Source organism: Zonotrichia albicollis, chromosome 4 (assembly GCF_047830755.1).
Source record: "Zonotrichia albicollis isolate bZonAlb1 chromosome 4, bZonAlb1.hap1, whole genome shotgun sequence".
Classification (NCBI taxonomy): Eukaryota; Metazoa; Chordata; class Aves; order Passeriformes; family Passerellidae; genus Zonotrichia; species Zonotrichia albicollis.
Window position 1 is genome coordinate 41,294,429 of NC_133822.1, and position 23,588 is coordinate 41,318,016.

Sequence of the window (23,588 nt, forward strand, 5' to 3'; positions counted from 1 at the left end):
CATTGTCACTCAGGAATTTATAGCAGCAATATACATGACAAGCAGTGATATAGCTCTGAGATTCTTCTCCACAAGGAGACCATATCTTTCCTAAAAGTCTGAAATGTCCTCTACTGCACTTTCTGCTACTGATTTTATTGTGAAAACCTTGTGTTCAATATGAAGAAGCTTTGCTTTCCTTGGTTTGTTTTCTGCTTTCCACGACTGACAGTTGCTGTTTCTAAAGCTTTCCTTAATGTGTACCACAGAAATCACTTCTAGGAACCAGTGGTTGCTTTTTTTACCTGGAATAGAGTTTTTGAACAGCTATTTCTAATAATCTGCTTGCTTACAGCAGAGGTTAATTAAATCCTTCATTTCTACTTTCTGGGTGGCTGCATAACTCAGGGATATTTATACTCTCTCACAAGTTCCATGTGTGCCTCATGAGTCTCTGTGGTTTCCTAATTTCCAGTTAATAGACATTCCCACAGATGTCTTGCTCATTCCTTAAGACATTGTGTTGTTCAAAAATCACTTCATGCACTTCAGTCAGAAAAGCTAACATTTGGTGAACAGGACCTTACTGCATTTTTGGATGTAGATGATTAGATACACCAAGGTTGAAAGGATAAATAAAAGCCATGCCAAGGCACAAAGCACATGGAATTTTGCACTGGTGTGTCACAGAGTCACACCTAGTCAGTGATGTTCTGTTGCTTGTGTACTGCTGTCGGACATGTTTTAGAGCTACTCTTGCTAACCACTTCTGGGGCACTGTTAGGAGTGGGGAGCTAAAAGGGATGGATGCTGTGGCCTTGCTGTCATACTGCACTGTCTGCATGTGGGGTTTCTGAGAGAGTGAAAATAGAACTCCACTAATTCATTGCTCTGGTTAATTCAGAAAGAAGGACTGACATAAATTAGTCTTTTGATTTTTATTTTTTTCCTCCATTGGAGAAAGAGCTCAGATTGTCTTTCTATAGTCACACAAGTAAAATAGCTTCTAATTGATCCTCTGAGGCACTGACAGCACTTTCATCCAGTCAGAAAAATGGAAAGAAGAGTGTTGATTTTCTACAGAAAGACAAGATTCAGCTTTCAAATGCATCACAGAACAGTATCAAAAGACGCTTGAAGACAGGCAGGGGGAGCACAAAGTTTGTACCAGCTGCAATTAAAAGTTCACAGAAGGTTTCCTGGAACTAATACCTGAATACTGAACAGAAGTGAATCAGAGATGCAAGGTGCTTGACATTTTTGTAGCATGTTTCATAGACCTTTAATGAGTACATAAAGCTACAGAACAAATGCTGGACTAATGAATACCTAAAGCAACAAAGCAAATAACAGAATTTCACAGAAGAATAAAGCTACATAGCTGACAGGAGACAGCTGTGTATGGAAAAGGTTAATTTTTTGCATTAGGCAGGAGGGAACATGGCTACTAGAGCACAGAGGTTACTCCATACCACCTCATGTCACTGCTGAGGGCCAGAAAAAGGAAATCTCTTCCAGGGAGAGCAGGTTCCTTTGGGTCGAGCAAGCACGGTGGGCACAGCAGTGGGGTGACACTTGTCCTGAGCTGGAGGAAGCAGCTGGGGTGAGTAACTGCAGTTGGACTGAGCTCTTCACTCCATTTTCTAGGCTTTTGTTATTAATGTTATTGCTGTCACTGTTGGTATCATTGATGTTTCCAGTAAATTGTTCTTATCTCAATCTGTGATCTTTGCATTTTGTGCCTCTGGTTCTCCTCTCCAATCTGCTGCAGTGGGGATGGGAAGGGGAAAAGGGGGACTGAGAGTGAACAATGTGTGGTTTGGGGTTTCAGTGGGAACAGTACATTGGGGAGTACCATTCCTAAACCATGACAAAATCACAGTTACCATGATATATTTAAATATAGCACTTTCCTGTAGAGAGGAATCAATAACCTAATTTTGAAAAGCTCAGGAGAAAAAAGGCTTTACATTTTTTATATACAACCAGTAAGCTGTTGCCTTGGGAAGACATCTACATTTCCCTACCAGATTATCCTGTGGGAATACACACAAAAGGGTACCACTCCACATCCATGGCTGGTGAAGGAAGTCAGAGAAGAAATGGAAAGGAAGAGTGAAGGAGAAGATTGCAGTGAGCTGTCATTATCAACTGTTAACACAGCTTCTAGTTAATATAATGGTCTAAACAGATCAATAATGACAGATTTCCCACAGCTTTGGAAGCAGCAGATTGGATAACACTGTCTGTCCATGGCTCAGAGTTAAAGTGGAGGCCATGTGGGCACTCACAGCTTGTGCCATGCCATCATTTTCCAGAGCTTCAGCTGAGGCTGAAGGCAAGATGGGCTAGCAAAGAGTAAAGTTCCTGAAAGTTCTGAGTTCTAAGCTTTTAAGATCTTTCTCTCTGCCAAACATTTGTTCATCTCTTAAAAAAAAGTTAGGAAAATAAAAAGGAATGAACATAGTGGTAAGGTTTTCTTTCATATGCGCCCTTCTCCATCACTTCCCGCCACCACAAAGATCACAAATTTTACAGAATGACAGTGGAAGTGAAACTCTGATATCCAAAAATATACAAAGCTACTGAATGCTAAAGCCATGTGACTGCCCTTTGCTGGCTCTTTAGATACTGAGGAGAGTGAGAGAAATATAGTTGACCTTGCACTGATATAATTTTGTTAGTGGCACCCACTTGTGGCAGCATATATTCCAGGAAGAGGCTGGAGAGGTGGGAGTGTCATTCATCTAGAAGTAACATCTGCATTCAGGATGAAATTCCCCTCTTTGCCAAGAAATGCTAGAGTTATTTATAGAGAAATCTCATGTACTGGGCCCCAATCAACTCCCTGAAAAGGGCCAGTGTGAGTTCTAGGCTTGCATGAAAAATGCTATCTGCTATCCCAACCTGCATGTTGGAACAAATAAAACTTGCTCTGGTATATGTCATGCTGTGTAGCCAGTAAGACCTTGAAGGTAGATTATTTTTTCCTTTGTTGTGTTCTGAAAGGTTTCCATGTTAACAGAACAATCAGCTTTCTTTTTAATCATAAATTGGCATTTCTAAGCTGTTCAGTGTGGGTGAGCACTGTCACTACTGTAGTTTTTTGCTGCAGGAGACTGTGGAATGAATAAATAAATGCTTATTTCTAACTTTCCCCTACTTCTTGAATGTAACATCTGTCACAGAATGAATCAGTAGAGTCAAGAACTGCTACCTTCCTTTGACACATCTATAGCTCACACACTCTCAGTCATCAGCTGAATTCATCAGATATTCTTGTAGAGGCTTTGATAACAGAATTTCTGTAGCAGAAGCTTGCTTTAGTAGCAATAATAACAACAATGACAAAAGTATGACCAACGTCTGCTGCACAAGCAACAAGATCTGAGAAATAAAAATACTAACTGATGATCCATCATGAGTGGTTTAAGTGTGAAGAATTAATGAGACATCTATCAGGCATATCCCATCAGTGGTTTAAAAATGGAATGAAGTCTTCACCAGCATCATCAAAATATAATTCAGTGAGTATGTTTTCAGTGTTCAGGTTTGCTATAAAGTCAATAATTCTGAGAGATCAGTGCTACAAATTAGTGAAAATCTTTTTTAGATAACAAGAGAAGAAAAATAGATTTGATGTCCTATTACAGGCTAGCATTACAGAAATGGAAGTATCAGGTAAAAGCACTGTCTGGTAGTAAGTTGGAAGGAATGCATGGGAGACAAGGACACAAGGAGTAACAGGGAGCAGGGAGAGTTGGTGTGCTTTGAATGAGCAGAGCTGGTGTTACTTGGAGAGATGAGAGATCTGGCTGTGAGGATCCCATGAGGTGGGGACTGTAGGTCTTGGGATGTTGAAAATCCATCAAAAAACAGAAAAGGCATATTCACTCACTGAGTAAAGCATTTTTACCAAAAGCCTAACCATGAAGGAGAAGGCCCCTGAGGAATGGATGGAAAGAGTACAGAACTGGCTCAGTGCAGGAGATTTCTATAGTGGTGGTATCCTTTAATCAGGCCTTGATCAGGCATCTTTGGTCCCTGTCTCTTCTGCCCTTACTGTTTCACTGCCCTGAGCCAAGGGAACTACTTATAAAGCCATTTTCTGCCCTGCCTCCTTCCCTTCCCCTTGACTCCTGTCATCTCCAAGCAAAGCAGAAAACAAGCACTCTGGTGTAAGTGAAATCTCCAGGGATACAGTGTCAGGGAAGGCGTAATTTGAGCAGCAGTGGGCTGTGGATGGCATGTCGCTAGGGAGTGAGTGGGTGAAGCAGGAAAGAGTTAGAGGATTCCGGAAGGTATGAAGACACTGCAGATCCTTTGGGAGAAGGGAGTTAAATAGATGATACCAAGATATATTATTAGCATTACCACTGGATTTTCTACAGTTCAGAAAGACTTTCCATGTTATCACACCCCCATTCCACTGTGTGGATCCCTGGATGCTCAGCTTGTTCACGGCCTTCATCAGGGGAGGCAATGTCTGACACACAAGTGCTGCTCTGGATGCCACATCCCCTAGCAAAGGGTGCAGAGGGCTGGGCATGCATACTCCAAAGACACTGGTTCTCATGGTCTAGGTAGAAAGGTGGACCTAAGTGGAAAGGTTATCTGAACACAAAGGTTGTTTTCTGAACAAAGGTTGCACAATGCACAGCAAAGAGCTAGGTTAACAAAGAAATTTCCCAGCTCCATCCCTTTCCTTTTTAGCAGTGGTTAGCTTTCCCATAGGAAATCACTAAAATTTTTCTTGTAGTAGAAAATATTTTGTCTTAGAAGAGACAAGATACTCAATGGACTTTGGCCTAGTGTCTCAAATGTTCCAGTCCACAAAAGACAGGTTTCTTAAATTGACTGAAGCATATTTACAGTGAGTTTCACAGGATGTTCTAAACAGTCTGTGGTATTTTTGGTTAGTTGATTGTTTTGGAATTGTTTCACAGAATGCACTGTGGCACATGTCCTTGTCATGGCAGAAGATCTAGTCATAAGCACTCATCAAGTAGTTATTTCTGGGCTTCCTAAAATAAAATCAATCTTCTTTATCAAAGTTATTTAACTTTTTTCTTCTCAAAAACAAGTGCCATGGTTACAGCTAGGATAGAGTTAACATCTTTTTACTTTTTAAGTAACGATCTCTTCTGCCTGCATCTAGTGCAAGCTGTGAGATTCTCCAGCATGCATAAACTTATATTTTAATTTGAATTCATATGTCTTCATTTGTGTAGTCATTTAAATATTAAGAAACTGAGTGGAAGTAGAGAGTACCTTCATCTCTCATTTCTTCACCTTGCTGCCAGAAGAGGGAGGAGGCGCTGCGCTCTGCAAGAGCTGAGGGGTACAGATGGGGTGAGAACAGTGCTCTACTAAAAGGCAAATACACTTTACAGCAGAGCGAGGCAGGAGTAGAGTAAGAAGTCTGACTGACAAAAAAGTGGTTTGCTTTCTAGAGACATGACACTGAGATTAAATTTTGTTCAAGAAACATGTATTAGTATATTTACATTCCCTTTCTCGTCAAAAAAATTGAGGGGGTTTTGCTCTCCCTTTTCTCAAGTTAAAAACTGTGACCACTGTCGACTTCCTCAGCTTTACTGAAATGTTCTAAAAACATCTGCAGGGGAAAAATACAGCTTTAGATCAAATTGCTTTAAATACTACTTGCTAGTTTGTGGCACTTCAGGGGCTAAGCCAAATAATAAAGAAAATAACATGATGTGAATTTCCTGTTTCCTAAGAATGTGGCTTCTGAGCACAGACCTAGAACAACTCCATATGTGCTATTTTCAGTAATGTTTGCTGCTACTGGATTAACTCTTTTTTTATTATTTCTGAAAGAATCATTTCATAGCTGATACATAGATCCATTGACCTGCAGAAGAATATACAGGTCTTTGGCAAGATCTCATTCGGATAACTCCTGACCATAATTTTAACCCTTAGTACTTCTGGTTGCATTTCTGAAATGGACTGGGTTTTTTCAGACCAATCCCCTCATTTCAAACCTTCACAATGACCAATCTACTCTTACAGTTAGTCAGGCATCTTCTTTTCATGCAAGGTTGACCTGAATCCCCACAGCAATTCTGTCTTACCCTTATTCTTCCATTGGGAATGACCTTTAACTCTTTTCCATTAGTTTATCAGTTATGTTAAGAAACAAAAACAAAAACAAAAACAAAAACATGTGCCTAAGAATTCTGAGCCATTTTGTGACGTTCTTGTGGTAACGTCTCAGATATGTACAAGTTGTTGAAGGCACATCCAAAAACAGTACCAACAACTCACTAATGCACCATTCTGTGACTTACTGTTATAACAGGTTTTTTCTAAGTAGGAAAAGTTATATATATATATATATATATATATATATATATATATATATATATATATACACAGAATCCCTTTCTCCTTTGGGGAATTGTAACATATTTCATACCTGTTCTGAAATACTTCAGAAACCTGAAGATAACACAACTCTGAGACTTTTACCCTTAAGCTACATGTAAGGCTGCTTTAAAAAAGAAAAATGCATTCCTTGTCTGACTAGAGGATTAGGATAGGCTTATGGAATTGACATCTGCTTGACAATGCATCAGTTGTAGAACTCATTCTTTTGTGAAGCTGATGCATTGAAATATGTTAACCTAGCTTAAAACATGTGTAAAAATAGAAGACTGAGTACAAATGACTATGAATGCTTGAGTTGTATTTTGAAGCTGAGGTACTAAATAATAGGTCGAGTATTCCCAGAAGTCTTCAATATATGCTTTAGAGAATATATATCTTTCTCCTGACAGGGAACCATGGTTTATGTCATGTATTTTGGAAATTAAAATTCTAGTTTGATTTAAACTCTCACAAGAGTACCCATGAGACTTAAATAAGAATGTGTTGCTGTACTTAAAAGCATTTGCTGGGTGTTGGATCATAGTTATATAATCACAGTATAGTTTGAGTGGGAAAAGATTTTTAAAGATCATTAGCCCAATCCCCCTGCAGTGAGCTGGGACATCTTCAATGAGGCCAGGTAGCTCAAAATGTTTCCAGGGATGGGACATCCACCACTGGTCTGGTTAACTTACTCCAGTGTTTCATGATCCTCATTGTAAAAATTTTCTTCCCTATATCAAATTTGAATTGTCCTTCTTTGAGTTCAAAGCCGTTACCCCTTGTCCTGTTGCTAAAAAAGTCTGTCCTCATCTTTCTCTCAAGCCCTCTTAAGCATTGATACACTGCAAAATGTCTCCCCCAGAGCCTTCTCTTCTGCAGGATGTGCAACTCCGACTTTCTCAGCCTTTCTTCATAGAAGTGTTCCATCCCTTGATCAGTTTGTGTGGCTCTCCTCTGGCTCTGCTCCAACAGATCCATGTCTTTCCTGCACTCAGCACCACAGAGCTGGATGCAGCACTTCAAGTGGGGCCTCACAAATCAAAACGGAGAAACCTGGTGAAGTAGAGTGGAAGATCGATTGCTTTTTATTTTTATATTCTTTCATTTCTGCCTTTAGAATGGAGCTTGTTAGCTGTCATATATCAGCTATCATGGGGTTTTTTTCTTGCTTTCAATAGTGCTCTGGCTGGAAAGTCTGTATGTTTTTGTTTCAATTTTCAAGCTTGCATATAGCCATTCTTAACTTGTCAGCTACTTCTGAGTTCTCATTTTCACTACATTATATGCAAGTTATGTTAAGTGCCACAAACACAATTTTTTGCAAGATTGAGTATAGATGGATCTGGAAAATAGTTGTATGTCTTAATAATTTTATTTTGCTGTTTTGTGGAGATAAATCAACCTAAATAATGTGTACTTAAGATGCACACTATACTTCATATATGCAGCATATAAATGATATGCAATTCTTATGTGTATTGCCATATATTGGCTCAACGTGACTAATAGAATGAGTGCTAATCCATGCTTGAACAAGGGAACAGGTTTGAAACTGATGCCTGCATTCACAAGTTAATAGGTGGAATTTAATTAAAGAAAGTAGGATGTACACAAAAAGAAGATATACACAACAAATGCACAGAATCTTAAAAAACTCAACATAGCAAACAGAACATTTTGAAGAGCATTGTCCCTACTTATATGAAAGAAAAAAAAATTGTGGTATTTTCTTCCACAATTTCAAAAATTTTAGTTTATGGTGAATTCATAGATCTTAAGAAGAAGAGAAGTAAATCTTGTTACACAGGGAATTCTCACTAACATGTGAGGTAGGTTATGCTGCATGTTGCAAAATCCTTCGTCTATTTCCGATGTCCTGCTTTCTCATATCTGTCCTGACAAATTATTTACATGGTGATTTTATGATATCAAGATAGGTCTGCTAAAAGTAATGGGATTCATATTTTGTTTTTTACACTGTTTTGATACAAAAGTGTAAAGCTGAGGAAAAGAGTTTTTGTTTTTAAGACACTAAACCATAGCAGTCTCCTATATTTCCTTTTTCAGAAGAAAAACGTTGCTCTCAGGTTTGATACACAGGGAAGATTCAAATACGTCCACTCAACCACATGGAATAAATTTCATGAAGCCTGAATGTTGGTTTTTCTTAGTCTGATAATTCTAGTTAGTCTTAAGGTTTAACTTACTTACCATTAAAGCATATTTCTGGCATTTTGAAATAAATAGTTGAGCAGGGAGTATCAAAGATGAAGAGCAAATATCTAATAGTGCTTTGCATCAAATTATTTACATATACTCTTTTTCATCCCGTCTAATTTTACACACCTAATTACTCTGCCTGAGATAGTGACATATCCATTATGAAGTGAATGGAGAGGGAATATCAGCTCATATAAAATTGAATGCGTATCTTCTTAGAGTTGACAAAGACTTACAGAACTATTAAGTTTTAAGTTTAGGTACCTCATTTGGGTAGATGATGCCTGAGGTCAGACTTTTTTTTTTTTTTTTTGGAAGGTCTAACTAGAAATGGAAACATATTTTTAATCAGTCCACACAGGGACACAGCTACTAGTTGTGTGTTTAATGTATTTACCTTTCTTTGTAAACTTAATCTCTGATGCAGATTAATCACAATTCATGTCTCCAGTCTTAGAGTGTAGATTAATTTATGTCATTCCATGTTACACCTTCACATAAACTATCAAATCCCTGGCAAGGATAAAAGAGCCTAGGAGAGACAGAAATCCCACATTTTGGTACACATGAAAATTCTTTGTGAAAGGATTAATGCTGACCACTGGTACAGTCCTAAACAAAAACCCCCAGGTTTTGCAAGACAAGACCCATGGTAATGCATACAAGCAGGCATTTTTCAAGTCACTTACCTCTTTCATTGTGAAGGGCAACACTTGCTAAATTAGTGTTAAGATTGACCGACTTTGAGTTTCTGCTTCATTTTAACAAGATGTTAACTAGTGCATTTTCAAAACTGCAGTGAAGTCAGCTACAAGGACCGAGGGGAGGGGACTTCAGAAGAAAATACTGCTCCAGCGGAAATGGAAATGGCATGGCTATGTGTGTTTCATAAAGTGTGGAGTAAATACTTGTCTGATACTAATGCAGAAGAAAAAAATTAATTCCAGCTCTTCTCAAATACAATCCTTCCTACCTCTGCATGGCATTTGAGATGGATTTGGAAGACCTGAGTGGTGCCAGGCCCCCTGAGGAGCGATCAGTACTTGTAAATATTGAACAAAGGCACGCCTCAAGGCTCTGAAGCAATGAATAGCTACTTGTATGCTTACTCAACTCACATGGACAGTCAAAGTACTCCCACGGATCAGTAGGTAAGCAGGCACACAGAGCTCTGCAGGTCTGGGTTTAGCTACATTCAGCTAAATGTAGCTTCCTTTCCCCTCCTCCCTTTTCTCTCCAACAGAATACCATTCTTATTTGAACTTCACAATTCATTGTTAGCTAATTAACACCTTTTCACCTCTATTTCTTATGCAATTGTGTGAATAACTGCTTTAAGAGGAAACAGAAAGATCTTGAAAATAACACGTTGGTTGAAGTGGAAAAGAAAAAAAATGAAGGCATTATGATAGCTTTCTTCCATTCATTTACTCAAAAGTTGTAGTGTTGCTTTCATGCCTTCAAAACATTCAGTTGTTCAGAGATAAAGAGCATCTCATTTCACACAGATGCATTGTTAGTTTTTTTTGTTCATGAGGACTAAGCTATATACCTCATCATCCTTACTGCTTATTTATTAAGACATTGTTGTGAGTTTAGATGAGTTTCTTCTATTCAAAAGCCTATCTAGGCAAAAATCTACCTCCATATGCATGAAATCCCTACAAGAATACTGTTTCCAGTGCATTTAAGAAAATGCCACTAATAAAAATGTGGTTTATGTGGATGTTACCATGTGCACAAGTCTTTGAGAGGTAAAAAGGATTTCTCTGCACAAGTTTGGTGATACCATTGTAAAGGCTAAATAGCGACCAAAGTAGCGCCAAATTTGATGGCTGTGCATTTTGCCTAGGCTTAAAATTTAGCAATCTATTTTTAGGTGGTCATCTAGTTTTCTTCAACACTAATTGCAGAGGAACAGATAGAAGATATCATCCCATCTGAGACAATTATGTATGGGTGGACTGAAGTTTTCATCCCTTTCCATTCATAGAGGGATAATTTAGGTTCAGTAGATCACCAACAATGCATATCAAAGATAAACTTTTTTCTTCTCTTCTTTTACCAAAAGTAAAGTATCTTTTACTGACTTCAAGAGTTACAAGAATCTTGTAGTGAATAAGTGTACAAGCTTAGTCTTTCTATTTCCACACAAACATAGACAAAATTATTGTAATGTGCTGTGACGGTGTGTTCGCAGGGGTCCCAGGAAGAGACAAGAATGCTGACTCCATGTTTCAGAAGGCTTGATTTATTATTTTATTATATATATTATATTAAAACTATACTAAAAGAATAGAAGAAAGGATTTCATCAGAAGGCAAGTTAAGAATAGAAAAAGAATGATAACAAAGGCTTGTGATTGAGACAGTCCAAGAAGATTGGACTGTGATTGGCCATTAATTAGAAACAACCATATGAGACCAATCACAGATCCACCTGTTGCATTCCACAGCAGCAGATAATCATTGTTTACATTTTGTTCTTGGGGCCTCTCAGCTTCTCAGGAGGAAAAATCCTAAGGAAAGGATTTTTCAGAAAATATCATGGCTGCAATATACAGGCATGGTTTTCTTTCAGTCATGTTGAAAGATACTCTGAGCATTTTGCCTTCCTGGAATTTGCAGATTTCTGAGGAATATTCTGTGGTATTTCTTTTTATAACTGGTGACAAACTTAAAAACCTATTAATATGGCACTTACTGGTCAGCTGAGGTACCTTGCTTACTTAGACTAAAACCTCTCCTTATTTTCTTGCTTTATAGTGAATGAATGAAGTCAATGGAATGCCTATGACCCGCTGTTTCCACACTGCGGACTCAGGACTGTTGGGGAACACTGTTCATGAATATGTTAATTTAAAGACTCAGTCAATTTCTTACAAATTTATTTGCAAAATCAGCATAGAGACCTGCATTGAACATGGAAAAGTGCTGTGAATTTCAGCTGAGTTACTGTTGCTATGGCACCCTTCACTTACTCCATTCTCAGTACTGCAGAAGATTTAATAAAATATCCTTAAGCATACCAATAGGAGCTTTGACTTTGGAATTGTTCATAAGCTTTAAATTAAACATCTGCTGAAAAAGCTTGTTGAACAAGGCCTGTTCTCTCATTTTACTTATCTTTTCAGTTTGTGAGAACTGTATAATAAATGTTTTTTGTACAAACAGTTTGCAAACTATAGTTTTGAGTTTATGGGATGGATATAGGCTGGATTTTGTTACTATGTTGTTTTTAGAGTGAATAGCTCTATGTAAACCTTGTGCTAGCACAACGTGATGGCTCAGAATGCATTGTAGAAATTCAGAATGTCTATACTCTTATGAAATTATTATAGAAAATCAAAGAAAAAATACAGAAAAAAGACAAAGTATTCAGTAACAGTTGCAATCTGAAGTGCACCTGCATTTAAAAATTAATTATTTTTTAAGACTTATTTTTGTTTCAAGTGTTTTTGCCTTTGTTCAAGGGTATGATCACACAAACAATTGTGCAGACAGTGACTGGTCTAAGCAATGGAAATGAGAAAGCAAGGGCGAAGGCAAAGAAGCAGAACAGAAAGGCATCAAGGTTGCAGCTAATATTGCAGCTGGTAATTTTGTGAAATCACGGACTACATTGGACTTGGAGTGTTACTGAGACTGTTCCTTTCTTCAAAACACAATCATATTTTTCAAGCTTCTTTTAAAAGAATTGAAATGGCAGAGATTCTAAGCAACCCAAGCAACCTGTTCCTGTGATGGTCTTTCTCTTCATGTAAATATAAATAAAAACTAATATCCATCACATGCTAGTACTGCTAGTATTACTACTGCAAATAACAATTATCATTCCCTTTACTATGACTGCAAGAGTCCTTATTTTTAAAATAAGCATGAGCATTGGAACAGGAAACTATGTTAATTTTTGATACACAATTAGTTATCTATAAAATATAGTGATCCATTTCAACTGTAAGAGTAAATGCAATGTTTACCCTACAAAATGCATATATAGTAATTAGTAAGTCTTAAAGTAAGTCATATATAGTAATTAGTAAGTCTAAAAACATCTATATTTTCTAGATATTTCTCTTTTATTTGTTATAAAATTCAGAAATTAAATAATTAATCTAAAGCTCTATTAAAAGTATTGTGGAGTGTGAAATGATGTCATGTAACTCAGGACTTGCCATTTCCATCTCACCTATCAAGCATGTATATTCTTACTGCATTGAAGACTGATTCCTTCCAACTCCAGCCTGTGCTCCCTGTGATGATTCTGCAGTAGTAAGTGCTATTTCTTAATCTTCTCACTGGCATTAGCTATAGCTACTGGGGCACCAGTATGAGCTGTGACCCTTCTTTTTCTGCTTCTTTATGTGAAGAGAAGCTGCATCTCTGGAAAAAATGTCCCACCAATAAATTGTGGCATTATGTGATAAGTTACAAAGCCAGGTGAGAAACTATGCCATGACTCATTGCTAAGGGTGGTAGATTGGCTTATGCCAAGAAAATATCTACCTTGCATTGTTACAGTTGTGTTTTTTCTACAAATTTGTGTTTTAAAGGATGATTAAAATCTCTGAAGTTCCCAGAAACAGGGCAGAATTAAATATCAGTGTGTTTTACTAGTTGCAAATTGCTTCTGACAACTGGCTTTGTTTTGTTTTTCAAACAATTATCAACAGGACTGTCCTGTAGCTCAGACACTTGGGATCTTCAGGGATACATGACATTCTAGAGAATGAATGTAAAAGCAAGGATGGTATTCTAAAAAAAACCACTTTAAATCTACTACTTCTTGGTGCCAGCAGATTTGAAGGACTGGCATACAGAAGCCACTTGTATGTAAACAGGAATATATAAAACATGGAAAATATTTTGTTTCCTGAACTCAGATCCAGATAGCTTACAATAGAACATCTAAAATATTTAGTTTAAAAAGTAAGGTGTAGTTCAATTTTAGGGATATTTTCAACATTATCGTTATGATCAGATTGCGATATATAGGATGAAAAAAAGACTGTTTTGAGGAATGTAATTTATATTAATTTGCCAACAATCACTTTTGTGACACAATTAGAAAATTAATCGATACATAGAAGTATATAAAAATAATTGCTTTTGATGCACATAAATTTCATTCACAATTTTAAGTGAACTGGCTACCATTTTGTATATCCCAGTTGTAATTCAGTAAGTTCTTTTCTTTCTAATATCATTCAATATGTACTGTGCTTGAAGTAGGCTAAAAGACAAAGTCCTTTTTGCTATAGGTGGCAGCACTAGCTTATTATAAAGCTTGATGGGCTTCCCTGTCTTGAAGAGAGCAGTTATAAGGATACCTGGGTAGCATATAGATTCTATGCCAAGGAACTGTTTAAGATTTAGAGATTCAACATACAACCATGTATTTGGTTTCTTTTAGGGAAGAAGATAATTCCTTATTACCCTCATGAACATTTTCTAATGCCTTGTAAGGGATTAACAGATTGAAACCATATTTTTATTAAAAAAATAATTTAAAAATCCACTGAAAATCAGAACACATTTGTAAACCTGTGGAATGTTTTGCTCTTGTAATGAGAAACCCTCCTAAACTCAACTTCCCAGAGCATCAGTTTCTAGAGTATTGAAAATCTGCCTCACTGATACCAATGTTCTTCAAGGATTTGCTGTGTTTTCTTCTGGTATTCAGTTGTACGCTATCTGCAGTTCTTCAAGACAATATCCTAAAAAAATTCTGCTGAAGAAATGCAATCTCTGTTGCCTTTTATTTTTTCTCTCCGTGTTTTTCTACAACGCAGCCTTTCTTAGCATCCTCACCCAGTCATTATGAATGGTTCTTCTGTATTTTACCCACATTCTTTCATTCCTCCTTAGGCATTTTAGGTAAGAAGTATTATGTCATCTTTAACTTTTAATAAATGCAGGACAACCTGGAATACATACTGTTCAACACTAATGGTTACTGTTTTATGAACATGAATGGAAAATAATTCTTCCTATATTTTTGGTCATATTTTACAAGAGTGGAGAGCTAAGAGCATGAGCATCAAAAGCGACCAGAAAACTTGTGAGTAGCAATCCTTTCCTGAGCCTCTGCTTAATAACGAAGGTAAAAAGAATTACTGAGTTGCCAGACATTGTCCTCTGTCATAAAATATTATTTATAGGCCTGTTAATTCCATTAGTTTTTTGCATCAAAAAATACATCAATAAATTAGTGCTCTCTGCTATTCTTTTATATTTACCTCTGACTATAATCAAAGCCGTAAAACAATGCAATGCAGAATGCAAATTCATAGTAAAATGTCAATAAATTTCCTATTAAAAAGCGTAATAGATGATGCTACTGCTAAAAGTAAAAGTTTTCAAAGTTAAAATCCAGTTTTTAGATTTCTCAGTTCTTCTCTAGTATTTCAAAATGCTGAATGCCAACTCTAATTAACCTCAACTAAAGTCACACTTAAGGTCAATTTTTCCTTAAAGGAAAAGACTGTTTTCAGGTGGGTCCTTATAATTTCACTTATTTCTTACATTGCTTTTATGACTGGCTTAGCTCAGTTAGTCCTATGTGGTGGTAAAGTATAACAATGAAATTGAGCCAAAGCAGCAGGTGAAAATTAACTGTTCCCTTTTTCCCTGAGATCATCTAATGTTTCAGATGATGATTAAGAAAAAAAAAATTAACAAAAAACTAGAATCTTTTGAAATTAATTTGGAAATTCACTCAAGTATCTATAACTTTTTATGCAGAGTATTGGCCAATCTTGATTTCAAAGAGCTTTTTTTTCTTCTGGGTTTATATGTGCCGAATAAAAATTTTGCTGTTAAAATCTGATATGAGTATACCAAATATCTCATATTTTTTACTAAACTACTATTCAGTTCTAGAGTACTCCAAAGATCAGAATCCTGTGGAGAATCCCTCAAAGTGATTTTTAAAAGAGGCACTGCTTTATTTTGAGAGCCTATGCCAAAACACCATAAGCAACTGCCTTCTCTTGCCCACCTTTCCTCTTTCTCTTGTAGCAGCTCATCATAGGCTGGACTTGACGCATATTCTAATCACAACATGGGTCCATAGCCCCTCATGGACATTCCTAGGTGGCTCAGAGGAAGGATCCTTAGGGGACCGTGCATCCCAGTTCTCCTTCACAGCAACTACTAAGCCTGGAAAATTACTCTTTGTAACTGCTCTTGCTTACATGACAAAGAAAGAGGAATACATTATTATCTCTCTTGCAAGCTGAGAGCCATCTGAGACCAACTGGGTGCCCTGTGTAATGTTACTTTCTCCATTTTCCAAAATATCAGTTCTTATCCCACTAAATTTCGGAAATTTTGATGAGAAGCCCAATGTGCAGTCAAGGTATTAGTAAAATTCTTATTTTTTTCTGTGGAGCCAGGATATTAAAAACAAAACAAAACAAAACAAAAACCAAAATCCACAACCCCAAAACATATCTATAAAATCAATGATTTGTTCACTAGGGAGAAATCAACTTTTCTCAACTGATGATCAGTAAGCAATTTTTCCATTAAAAGACTTGGGCTTCAATGTAACTGTACTTGAGGATTTCAGTCAAGATCAGTAGTAAATTCAAGTATGATAGCAGTCTGAATTAGAATGCTTCTCTCTTTATCCCTTCCAAACTATTTTTTTTTCATGTTTGTTAACTTTCCTTGTGGTATATTAAATACTTGTCATTGTAATCGGCTTCAGCACGTTTCATCAATCATCGCCAACAAGCAGCAATCTCGACCACTGCAGAAGGTTTTTTTTGCTCACTCCTGCAATGCATAGAGAGAAAGGGAGGTTTTGTATTTTTCTAATGCAATGTGTGATAATTTATACTTGAATTAACCTTTCAGCATAGCATTGACATTTATCTTGCTGACCTTGATCTGTTTTCTATCTGTCCTCAAAGGTTTAACTACTTTCCCAGGATGCTCCACCTGGGGCTTTGGTGCAGGATAGCATGTTTATTTCATGTGGATAAATCAGAATCAGATGGATGAACTGCTGAGATTCATTCATGCATTTTTCAGCAGGTCTGCAAAGGCTACACAGTCAGTGTGGAAAAGGAGTTAGTGAAGATTGGGCAATTGTACATTTTGATCAGCTGTTTGGAATGGTCAAACTCATCTGAAAAACTGACATGAAAGGAAAGAGATTTCATCAGCTATTTCAGAGAGACTAGAAGGCCACTGATAACAAGTAGGGCAAATAATGGGAAGGCAAGACAAAACTAAGGAGACTGATCCCATACATCTTGGAAGACCTCTTGACAAAGCCTCATACAATTCTGATAGTGAGGAATATAAAAAAGGGGAAGGTGTGTAGTTTTTCTCCTCTGTATCTTTGTTCCGGCTATAATTGTAAAAACAGTATTAGAATCATTGAGACCCTTGGCTTTCATGGGCTTCAATTACTCTGTATCCTTGGAGAGTTTATTGTAAATCATAGTAATTACATGCCTGGACTTCTGGAAAATGAGTGCCCTCAGGATATATGTCTGGAATAGAGGCATTAGTCCTAGGACCTTGGCAGTCAGATTACACATTCCTAGTCCTCAAGACTGATGTTAAACTGAGCTCCTTCAAGACATCATATTTAAAGTCCAAAGACAGACTCAGTAATTGGACTTTATTGAGGCTCAAAAAATTCACATATGCTGTGGGAGAGGGGACCAAACAACAGCCTCCTGAATGATCAGTAGAGATTGATCAGTGAGGGATGGACAAAAAATGCAGCTGGATATCTTAAAAAAAAACCCCAAAACCAAAAAACCACAACAAAATAAACATTTTTTTAGAATGAAAAGCAGAGGCAAAGCCCAAGAAAAAATAACAAAGCCCTTAAATTTTGGGCCGACACCAAAGACCCTTGTTTAATTTTTGGGTTGTCTTCATTTTCTTTACAGTAAAACCAGCCTGTTGTTACTCCATTTCAGCCACAGCTATTTTAGAAATAATTGCATGACATAAATCTCTTTCTGGCATCTGTTTTTGCTGCCCTCTTTCGCTGTCCTCAGAACCATAGAAAACACTTTGATCAATTAAAATGTAAAATAAATAAACAAAACTCCATATTTATATTTCTGGTCATCAGTTAGTAAAAACTTGTGTTTTCATTATCCAGTAGTATCTTTTATGACACTACACTTTTTCCTTCTATGCAGCTGTCATGTATGAGTGTCAGTTTTGGTGACGAAATAAAGTGATGGAGAGCAGTCAAGCTGAAAGATCTTCGATAAGTGTAAAGGATAAAAAAGAGTGTTTACAATAATGCACTGGTTCTATGACATTTGTAACTGGTTACATTTCTGCTTTGTGCCAGTCTGGCTGTCTCTCAGTTCGTGGTAATGTGCAGGGACTGTAAGGAGCAATCCTACTGGTAGGAGCAATCAGGTCTAGTCATGGCCTCAGGGCTTGGAAGGTAAACCACATCAGAATACAGACTAAGCTAAAATTGAAATCGACCACAGAAAGAAAAAATAATAGTCAAAAAAGCAGTACTTTTAAAGTACTGATTATGTTTTCAAAATCTTTGTCTTTCTGTTTATATGATTTTAAAATTTGTCTTCTAAATAACTGCTGCTGCTACTGAATATACTCATACTTTCAGCAAGCAAATAGATAGTTGAAACAGATTTCTGAGCACTTAAGAATCTCCAAGGAACAGGCTTTTGTGGCCTGAATAAAATAAATACAGTAAGCAAAGTTATCATGAAGACGTGCTAAATTTCACAAGCTCAAGAGTCTATGAAGTACCTAATTTTCTGATTTTTTATGCTTTAAAAAGTAAACAAAAAATAAGTTTGTCAAGCAGATTTTCCCACATGTCTTACAAGAAGACTTTTTTCCTGTTTCTTTTTTTCTGAATGAATAAACTCATCAAATTCAGTGCCAGAACCTTTTCCTTTGTATGTTTGCTTGTGACTCTTTCCTGAAAGAAAGCTCTGCAAGGTACATAAATGAGAAATTAAACAAAAACCCTTCAAAACATGAACAAGTTTCCTAACTTCTGGAAAGGTTTGGGATTACTTTTAGATTAAGTTTGTCACTTTTGCTGGCCCAGATGATAATTCCTTCAAAAACTTTTAATGTGAAATAAAGAATCAGCAGGCCAATTTCATTTAGCATGAGGAGTTTTCAAGGCAAATAACAGAGTTATTTGCACAAGCTAAGCAAATATTAGAATGCATAAGAAGAAACAAACCCAAGGGATGCAAAGTTAATGTCATGAACCATTACAAATCTGGAGGAACTAATGAGGGAGAATCTACAAGATCTATTTAAAGCTAAAAATATTTTGAATGCACTTTTATTGGACCTTAATCTTTCAGAAACACACAGGAAAGTACCATGAAACTATTGCAGAGAAGAAAAAAAGTTAAAAATGTCATTGGAGTGATTGAAAAAAAATTGCTAGTTCCAACTCTTAGTTATTAAGAGAGCTCCTGTGACCCAGACAACCAAAATCTCCATTTTCACTAAGCCACTAAAAGCTGCATTTCAGAGTTGAGTTCATCTTGAAAGAGTAGGTGACCATGGCAGATATATAAATAAGAAAGATACTGCGAGTATTTAGAGCTTTTATGCCATCATTGTTATTATCCTTCTGGAATAATTATATGTTACATTCCCCTTGACATTTGCAGTCTGGGTTTTGGATAAGCTCTAAAAGGGCTCTTAACCACAGAACCCTTTTGTGGCTTGACCATGCCTATTTTGAGACTTCAGAGGTGGTTTTCAGCATCCCCTTCAAAAGGATTACTTGGGGGACCAAAAGCTTCACTTTAGAGAGCACAGTATTTTATGCTGGAGGTGTAAATTCAGGGTTTTGCAAATTCTGCATGGGTATTTGTATCCACACGAGACAAAAACAGAACAGTGCGCAGCAAGCACACTCAGTGCAGGCTCTGCATTGGGAGTAGAGCTCATGGACACAGTAGCCATCCTATTGCTTGCTCTCAGCACTGAAACATTTTTCATTTGAACTGAAAAAATTGATTTGATTCCCCACTCTAGAAGATCAAGGTGAGACAGCTTAGGACTGAGACTGCAGTCAAAGGTATTGGGCTGAGACCTAAAAAAAGTAATGTTGCAGCTCTCACAGAATTTATTCTCAGACAGGAGTCTCAGAGCAAGGTTAGATTACCCAGAGGGAAGGTGTCAACACAACCCACCCTGGAGGAGAAGTTTTGCTTTGTCATATTCTCACAGAGTTTGGATTGAATTGTATTAGAACAGAGTAAAATGAGCATGTACTTCTCTACTTTCCTGGATTCGACTTCCTTTGTAGGACAACTCAGATGCTGGTCTTACAGGCATCCTCTGTGTTTTGAGGAATGAATTTACACACTTTCTTTAACTTGACCTATTGTCAACAAAGGAAAAGAGATCTTAAGCTGATTTTATTGGTGGACTTAATTTTAATGTGGCCAGCTCTGAGCAAAGGTGGAGGTTATGGCAGTGCAAACTATGCATGACAAGTAGTTGATATTTGGGGTCCTGGAAAACCAAGCTGTTACCATAACTGAGGGAGCAGTTGGCACTGTACCCTGGCGGCAGCTCTGGGAGAAGTGAGAGAAGCCCCTTCCAAGAGCAAAGTCATTTAAAGTCATTACTTTCACTTCACCCCCAAATCTGCAGACTCCAATTGCTGATATGTTTCCTGGGTACAGAGAGCTTGCCATTCCTCAGATGGCATCCCCTACCCTTTTAAGAAGCCTCAGACTACCTATGAAATACTTTTTTTTTTTTTTTTTTTTTTTTTTTTTTTTTTTTTTTACTATTTAAATGATTGACCTAGAACATTAACTTGACTAATTTTGAGTAGAACTGAAATAAGCAATTCCGGAGCTTCTACATAGATCCTCACCTTGAGGGATATTCTATGTGCTGTTCTTTCCAGGGTCAGAGAATCAAATGGTAATTTAGGTTGAAAAGGACCTGCAAGAAGTCATCTAGTTGGATTTCCAGCTCAAATAGCATTGGTATTCAAGTTAGGTCCAGTTGCTATAGGCCTTCTCCAAGCAAAAAGTTGATTCTCTCCAAGATGGAATCTAAGCCAGGTGGAAGAAAAGTGTTATTTTTCTGCCTTGGGTTTAGAGCCTCAGTCTGTATGCAAACTTGCAAATACCTGAAAGGAAACAAGAAAAAAATCCCTTTCAGTCAATTGCTTTCTACCCCTGTTTTAGGTTGAGACAGCCTTGAAGAGCAAAGAATGAAAATGTGAAGTGGGGAAGCTAAGCTTAGAATCCCCATCAGCATTTTCCTTTCCTTTAAGCCTCCATTGTGAAAGGTGGGATTTCAGCCACAACTGGCATTTCCAAGTGCTTTACATTCAGAGGCTTCCCTCTCAGTGTATGAGATTTGTGGACCACCATTTTCCAGAATCAACCTCTCCTGAATGTAAAGTGTCCTGGACACTTAATTCGGGGACCAGGATTCTGCTCAGTGGCATTGCCATGCCAGTCTGCAGGGATGCTGATACCTTATTGTATCTAACCCTTGGCTATGAAAGATTATCATCTTCAGTTCTTAGCTATCTATTTGAAGTTATATCCAAGTTTCATCAGGATCTCAAACAGTTTTACTTTGTTTTATTATTTCAGAGATGTCAACAAGAACTTTAAGTTGTATGATGAAATATTTTACTCCCTATTAGTGGATAGTTTGCATGTCTACCAAAGCTCAAGCAAACTAGTAGGCATTAGAATGATTATTTTATGCTAATCTACTCCTTTAACTTTAAAGTAATTAGCTGAGTTGAGCAGCAAAACAACTCTTTCCTACAAGAGCCAGTAAATGGACTGTCTGTAAGTGCAAAAGCTGATTACTTTGATATAAAGAGGGACGTTATTTTTTGCACCTCTGGAAAACTGCCTAACTCAAAAGCCTCATAATCTGATTTTCAGAAATCCTATTTAACACATTATTATATTCTCTTTAACAGGCAGCACCTAAAGAGATATCACTCTTCTCTGATGTTTCCCCTTCATTTTCATATTAGAATCCACCATCCCTACTTATGATAATTTGTGTCATAGTCACCAAAATGTTATATTAAATCTAATCTTTTTACATTAATTTTCTTTTAACAATTAAAATAAAATGGCATGCAGTTTACATTTTTACAATTATACTGACTCATACCTGTGTCAGATTTTAAAGTCCTTGATGCATGGAAAAACTGATTCTTCCAACAACTCATACCTCAATAAGATTTCAGTAAGTTTAATCTTTGACCTGAAGGGGTGCATGCCAAAAAATAAAAGAGAAAGAAACTGATTAACAGTTCATTTTGGCAAAGTCTAGAGAAGTGTGTTGTAACCAAGACATGAAGGACAGACAAGGTGGAAAAAAATGCACATTAAAAATAGAGATTGATGTGAAATTCAAAGAAGCAACTTTTTCCAGCTGAAGAAATTTTATTTGATTAGAAATCCATCTTGAAAACTAGATTACTCCAATGTATTCAATACATTTGTATACTCTGATATACCCAGTGGATAACCCCTACAAATTCTTTATCCAGCTGTAGTTTTAATGTAATAAGCAAATGCATTTCCCCAACTTAAATCTGGTACTAATATACAGTCTAACAAAAATTAATTCTATCAAGTCCCCCATTATATTCACTATCAAAGTCCTTTGCTAAAAGTGTTCTGTATAGGACTCACAGTGTCGAGTGGACAACATCTTGTCTGGTTTGCCATTGTCAGAGGTACCATGTAATCCCACACATAAATGTGGCAAGCATCACCTTGAGGAGAGTAGGTATTCTGGAGTAGGGATGCTTCTCTGAAGGTTTTTGGGAAGCTTTTCTCATCTTCAGCTGCTTTCCAAATCTGCTTTTGGTATTTGCAATGCCAATATTGTTCTTGAGGCACACATTTTCTCTCCTGTGTTTAACTTGGTGCAGGATTTTTGTCAAAGTAAGCAAGCACTGCCTTTCCAGGCAGGTAGCTGTGAATCTCTTCCTTTTGCCTGGCTAATTGAGCAGCCACTCACGTGGAACTTTTGTCTACACTACCAGGGACTGACTGACAGCAGTCAATCCAATCTTGGGCAGTCTGTTAGACACCATCCACTACAGAGGCAGACAGACAGACAGACAGAGGGATAGACTCTGCCTGCCAAGCTTGGAGAGTGAAAAGAAGACCTCTGGTTTTTACTCACATGACCAAAGGTACATCTTCTACACCTTCCTGCACATTCTGTCCAAATTTTTATCCTTATTTCAGAATAAATTTTCAAATTGATCCCTGGTTTATTTTTGCACTCACTTGTGAAAAAATGTAGGACTGTGCCCACAAAAAAGAAAGTAATTTCTCCTCAAAGAAAAGAACCAAGCGTACACAGTGATGTTCTGAAACAAATTCTGGGTTTGCATACAAAAAATAAGTCTTAAAAGTAAGAATTTATAGTTGACAATGTTTGTTAGTGTTCCCAGCTTCCTTGTGTTTTTAAAATAATTTAATGACCTTGTAGAATTTTTTGTTGCATGACCTGAAAATTTGGTGAGAATATTACATGTACCAGAAAGGACTTTTAAGAGCTGAAAATCAGAATTATCTGAGAACGTAATCATTAAAGAGTGGAATTCTAAAGAGGTTCCTGAGAAAATAAAAATGAAATAAAATACTAGCATAGAGGTTCTCCTCTAGGTGTTATGACTTCTGAGATATGCTGATTTATGGTGTGGCTGGCACAGAGGACTTAAGCTTTCCTTCAGTCACAATGTCTTTTTATTTCTCTTCTGTCACCCCCTAGGCAGGCAGTTTCTGTTCTATGAGTACTTACTGAGTATCTGTCATCAACCTTTATTGTGGCCTAAATATTGACTAAAAAGAGGAATACAACGATTATTAAATTATAGTTCTGTTTTTAACTCCACATTTTAAACTTCAATATATTTGAGAGTGAACAGAAGACCTTTCTTTGCCTGGTTGGCTTTTTAAATTATTTTTAATCTTCTTCCCTGCTCACACT

General features: G+C 37.0%; 2 long non-coding RNA genes across 2 annotated transcripts; one reads left to right on the plus strand and one right to left on the minus strand.

The window, feature by feature from the left end:
* Window positions 1-1,355: 1,355 nt before the first annotated feature.
* LOC141728838 (uncharacterized) lies at window positions 1,356-13,661 on the plus strand. The gene is made up of 3 exons (XR_012580055.1): window positions 1,356-1,582; window positions 9,395-9,746; window positions 11,361-13,661. It is a non-coding gene; the product is annotated as an uncharacterized LOC141728838 (long non-coding RNA).
* LOC141728837 (uncharacterized) lies at window positions 10,868-21,838 on the minus strand. The gene is made up of 3 exons (XR_012580054.1): window positions 21,750-21,838; window positions 20,473-20,733; window positions 10,868-16,376 (listed from the first exon to the last, which is right to left on the minus strand). It is a non-coding gene; the product is annotated as an uncharacterized LOC141728837 (long non-coding RNA).
* Between the last annotated feature and the right edge of the window lie 1,750 nt (window positions 21,839-23,588).